Source organism: Antechinus flavipes, chromosome 1 (genome assembly GCF_016432865.1).
Source record: "Antechinus flavipes isolate AdamAnt ecotype Samford, QLD, Australia chromosome 1, AdamAnt_v2, whole genome shotgun sequence".
Taxonomy (NCBI): Eukaryota; Metazoa; Chordata; class Mammalia; order Dasyuromorphia; family Dasyuridae; genus Antechinus; species Antechinus flavipes.
Window position 1 is genome coordinate 51,024,310 of NC_067398.1, and position 6,000 is coordinate 51,030,309.

The following is a 6,000-nucleotide window of genomic DNA, read 5'->3' on the forward strand; positions in this document are numbered from 1 at the left end:
TTGTGAATAGAAGAATTTCTATTTTATCCCAGACACGGTAAGGAATCATTGAGGTTTATTAAGTAGAATGGTGACACAGCTGCGGTTTTTTTCCCAAGTTTTATCTACCAAAGTGCTTTGGGAAAAAGGTTACAGAAAAGGGCATTTGATTCTTAGCCAGATAGAGAAAGAATAAAAGAGCAAATCAAACTCATATTCAACTAATCCCCTGTGGAACATTAATTCATTACCTTCTCAGGACTAGGTACTAGATAGAATCTTCTTCATCTTAATTGCAGATAAACCTTCCCTTTATTAACTCTTTTCAAGTCTCTCTTTACTTATGGGACTTCAGATTTCCAGAATTACTTCTTTACCATGTGGGTTACAAAGTGAAAGGACACTCAAAAGTAATAACAGCAAACATAGTAGTTAGCTTATGCTACTGTAATATTTAAAAGTTTACAAAACGCTTTCCTCACAAATAATACAAATATGACCAGCCCATGCCACCAATGTATAAACTAAGGCTCAGAGGTTAACAACTTGCTCCTGATTTCATAGCTAGTATTTTAGGCAGATTTTTATTCAGATCTTTTGGCTCCAAATCCTACATTCATAAGTACTAATTTATGAGGGTATTTCATTTGTATTTGAGTATCTGGTTCCCTATGAGTTTTTTACACTCCCAAAATAGGGTGTCTGATCAATTTAATTCACTTGGAAAGAAGAGACCTACCACCTCAAAGATTAAAAAAGACAAGAACTGAGAACATATTACTTTGCTGGTAGGCAACCCCTTATCATAGGATCAAAGGATTTAAGAGTTGGAAAGGACCTTAGAAGACATATAATCCAAATCGCTAAATTTACAGATGAGGAAATAGAAGCTTGTAGGTACTAACTTTCATGTAGGTACTAACTGGCAAATGTAAGCTCGGCTTCAGATCCTGGGCTTCTTCCATTAGAATCAGTATTCCTTCCACTCAACCAGGCCCAATGGGACTACTCCGTTTAGAATCACAACACAAACCTCCCTTGGGATGTTTCTGATCTACTTGAGAACAGGGACTGTCTTGTGTTTCTATTTGCTACCTCAGTGTTTAGCACAGTACTTTGAACACAGAAAGCACTTAATAAATACTTTTTCTTTCATTCATTCATTCATTGATTTCCTCACAGTGACTCTAAAGGGAATGCACAAGTCTAAGAAAGATAATTCTCCATTTTTAGCTGATTCAGGACTAAAGGAAAGTTGTTTAACCTAAAACATACAGTACTGTTTAAAAAAAACACACACACACACCATAATTAGCACTAATGAATATTTGGTTCTCAGACTTGAGCTCATGAAATATATCCTGTAGCATTTTTAATCTACTGTAAAATAGCTTGCTGTTTACCTCCAGCCCAAAACATAGTATGTCCCTTTAATTTTTCAGGGTCTCCATATACATCCTCCTTCCTCTTTCCCACCTTGCCAGACCATACAGTTAAAATACATTACATACTTCTAATTTCCTTAATAGTGTCTTACCTTAAAAGGTTATGGGAAAAATATAATCCCCCTATACCCAATTTTTAAACTCTTATATGTGGATTTAATTAACCATGGGACTCTCCAAAAGAATTGTAAATGTACTTCTCTTAATTTGACTATTTTGCATGGAAGAAATTCTCTTTTCCTAATTTTCGGAGCTATCATAAAGTTGAAACCTTTCCCTTTTCACTAATTTTTCTCACACATATGATACAGAGTTTAATCCAACAAAGAATAAAGGAGACCACAACTTTCACAATCACCATAGTCCCTAAAAATCATTACCACATGAATTCCTTGATTTTTAAACTACACCAAGGTTTTCCCATTTATTTGGGGATTTTTCCTTCTAAGAATTCATAGCTCCTCATACTTGTTATTATTACTATTGCATTTCAAATGCAATACAAGTTGGGACAAAAAGCAACTTAGATAATTCGAAGTCTAGGCCAAAAGCTGGATGCCTTTTTAATATTTACTACAGCATATCTATACATCTATCAACACATATTGTTAGAATTCTTACAAGGTGCTAAGTCAGTGGAATTGATAGAGATAATGGTTAAATCTAATTTAGCATTGATTTAATCCTACAACAAATAATGGTTTCCTAGTGATGTAATGATTGAACTATTCTCACTGCACAGCATATAAGCAAGAAGCTCTCAGGGCCAGACACAAGCCCACTCTCAGAGGCAGAGTCAGATTCATTCCAACTTCTACCTTTGTGCTGGCTGGAGATTCGGAGGAAGAGAGGCTGAAGCTGGCAGAAACAAAGGACTAGTGGCAAGAGCTCTCAGAACCAAGGAGAGAGATAGGCCTACAAGAAAGCTAACCGGGCTATTTTGAAGGAGACAATAAAGAATCTGGATTTAACTCCTGGCAGCATTTGGGGTGATTACACTGAACTAAAATGAAGGCTGCTCCCAGAAGTCCCCCAAGAAACCTGCTCCCAGAGAACATTATATTTTAGAGAAGAACACTACAACATATATCCATATAAATATTTATTTAGATACACACATATCTATATGTAAATATATCTACAGATTATTCTATTTATATATCCATCAACAAATATATCTATCATATACATATATAGATACACATCTCTATCTCCCTATACACATATATCTCTATCTATCTGATGTTAACACTATAAAGAACCAAATTTCTTTTAGTTCTTCATAGAAACTTAGCATGATAGATGTCTTAGAATGCCCAGGGAAAACCCATTTATTTTACATAGTAAATGTATCAAAAACTGAAATATGAAAAGTTCAGTTTGGTCATAAGCATATCTGTAGGAAATGACCAAAAACATATCTAAAAGTAAGGTTTCTTCCCTTCCACATTCTAAATAAGCATGCGACTTATCATTAGTATACTCAATTGTCAACTTTCCACATAAAAGACCGGACAGGACGTGCTACTATAGAGGAGAATTTTGTTTTATTACATGCTACTGTAAAAGTATTAGCAAAAACAATGATAATTCAATTTATCACCTATAAAGTTTAAAATTCAGTTATCTAGCACTTTATTATTTTCATTCAATTCCAAATAGTTTAAAATAAAATAACAATAATCTTTATTACTCTTGTATCTTGTGCTTTTCAGGAAATGTATTTAATCCTTAAAATTAGGATGGGTACTGTTATACTAAGTTTACAAAAGAGAAAACTGCATTCTAGGTAAGTTTAAATCCAGTTCTCCCACTAATAAACCAATGATCTTTCCACTAAACTATTTAGAGTTCTATTTTGAAAGTATCCTATGATTGTTTTTATAACAAATTTATCTTCCTGAATTTTGTTTGGGTCAACATTAAAACTAGTTTGCATTTCAGTCCAGAAGTAATTAAAATTTTCCCAGTTAATCCACAAATTGGGCAGCATACCTCTTTATAATGAGGAGGCTGTTTCGAAGCCAGCCCTAATAAGAAAAAGCTCATAAGAATGCCTACACTCTTCATTAACTCTGCAGGGAGCACAGCTCAAGTACAGTAAGAACTCAATACAGATGCTTTGTCTTGTCTCTATCTAAGGACAGAGTTCAAGATTGGTCGAGTGTGTATAACTGAACTTTGAATCTTGGGAAGACACTTGGCATTGATGATGGATTTCTAAAAATATTCAGGGGAAACACATCTGGACATTCATTTTATATAACAGGGAAGCAGGGTTTTGAACTGGAAAACAAAATACTCCAAAATGGCAGATCACTCCTAAGAAATGGGTGACTAGCTTCTGAAATAAACTAAAAAAAGACCACCAGGATGCTGGTTTTTATTAGGCAGTGAAGAAAACACAACTAACAAACAGCACCGATGATGACAGCAGTATAGATTTTTTAAAAATGCCAATTTAAAGTAAACTTCAAATGTCTGCAGGTAAATAATCCACCTAAAAAGTTATTAAGCAAAAAAAAAAAAAGTTATTATGCAATCTCAGGAAGACCTATCATCATCATGAAAGAAAAAAAGAAAGGAAAGAAAGAAAAAAGAGTGACAGAGACAGAGAGAAGGAAAGAGAAAGAAAAAAAACAAAAGAAATTAAAGAGAACAGAAGGATGAACAGAAAGGAAGGTATGAAGAAAGGTAGGAAGGAAGGAAGGAAGGAAGGAAGGAAGGAAGGAAGGAAGGAAGGAAGGAAGGAAGGAAGGAAGGAAGGAAGGAAGGAAGGAAGGAAGGAAGGAAGGATAACTTTTCCCCTTCAGTAAAGTCTGGTCTTTGAATAAGAAAAGGGGGTAAGCAGTTGGTACTGGAGGTGCTTTTGTTTTTGTTTTTGTTTTTTCCTCAGGTTCTGGAAGAATAGATGAATGGAAGGCAGTCCCTGTTGCCTAGCACCACCTGAAATTTCATTCATTTCCCTCCAAACCAATACAGACTGACCTGCATCTAGGCTTCCAGGAACCTCTTTCCATAGCACTACATAGTTGGAATCACAACTTCCCCTTCTACTTGCCTTACGACCCTCCACCGAACATTCTCCCGTAAACTCAGTTCTCTTCAAAATTAGGAAATCTCAAGTTCTTCCACTCAGACACTGGATCAGCTCAGCTGATTGTCACCCCTACTTACACGGAAGGTATTTATTTCTTCCAACTCTTTCCCTACTCCTCTTCCCTTCCTCCCTTCCCAAAAGGGATTCCGTCAGTCTTCACCCACCATATCCAAAAAATGCCATTCGTTCTCCCTTCTCCAAGAAAGACCCTATTCGGTTGGCATGCAACCTCACAGAAAAGACTCTCTAAAACTCCTTCCCCGTCCATTAACGGAGAAGGCACTCCCTTCACGGAGGTTCACACTTCCCGACCCTCAGAGAGAGAGCTCCCTCCGATGCTCTTCTCTCCCTCAGCCTCCGACTTCTTCCCTTTGAAGAGGGGGAAGTCGTCTCCGAGGTTTCCCTGGATTCTCCTCCCCACCTAAAACAGGCCATCCCTTCACTGTCCCCTTCCATCTCACATGGACTGCCTCGCCTCTTCGGAGGGACCCCTCTGACTCCTCCTGTCCCCTCAGAAGAGGGAGACCTCCCCCAAGATTAGGAATCCCCTCGTGGCCTCCTTCCACTTCAGAAGAAGGATCCCTGGTTCTTCGTCCGCTCAGAGGAAAGCCCTCAGAGGAGGGATCCCATCAGCAGGGAATCCCCCAGTCCGGGAGAGACCCTTAAAGCCTAAGCCGCTGCGGGACCTAAGGGTGCCAGAGTCCCCGGGCCAGTCCCGCAGCTCCCGAGCCCCCCCCTCCCACCCCGCGGCCCCACGTGCTTGCTCCTGCCCCCCACTTCCCCTCCCAGCTGCCCTCCTGCCTCCTCTCAATGTCTCTCACTTACCGGCCCGTGCGCGGCTCCGCAGCCGCCACCTCCGGCCCCGGCCCGGCCGCTACTGGGGGGTGTGGCTTTTGTGGGGGCGTGGCTCTGGTGGGCGGGGTCTGGAGGGGCGCTCCCTTCCTTCTCTTTTCCTCTCCCCCGCCGCCCCCCCCCCCCCCCTTCCCCCGAGAGGGTGAGGGGCCAAGGCTGCAGCCCCGACTGGGCTCCTCCGGGACGGGCAGGCGCGAGCGGCCGGCGGGCAGAGTCGGACCCACAGACGGGGGCGGGATGGGAGGAAGGACCGTGCGGCCCGAGCTGGAGCGGGAGCAGGAGCGCCAGGAATCCCAGGAATGAGGAGTCGTCGCCGCCCGCTCTGGGCCCCGCCCCGTCCCGTCCAGCCGCCGCTGCGGAGCAGGTGGGGACCGAGACCTGGAGGAGCAAGTCCCAGCGCTAGCGGAGAGCCCGGCCGGGGGCCGGGGGCGGGGCCGGGCAGGTAGAGGGGCGGGACCTTCCCTCCCCAACCCCCCCCGTATGTACACACCGCGTACGCCCCGGTGGAAGGCGCACACACTCTCCCATCCCCCCGCCACGTGCGCACTCCGCATTACACCTGCCCCCAGCACTCCGGGCGCTTATACAAGCACACACACACACAGATGTGACCAGTGGACTACA

General features: G+C 42.2%; 1 protein-coding gene across 1 annotated transcript in view; it reads right to left on the minus strand.

Moving 5' to 3' along the window:
* Nucleotides 1-5,766, minus strand: part of VGLL4 (vestigial like family member 4) — a 177,318-nt gene extending 171,552 nt beyond the window's left edge. The window contains exon 1 of the mRNA XM_051982414.1: nucleotides 5,350-5,766. The gene's annotated coding sequence lies outside the window, so the exon portion shown is untranslated. The remainder of the gene's footprint in view (nucleotides 1-5,349) is intronic.
* Between the last annotated feature and the right edge of the window lie 234 nt (nucleotides 5,767-6,000).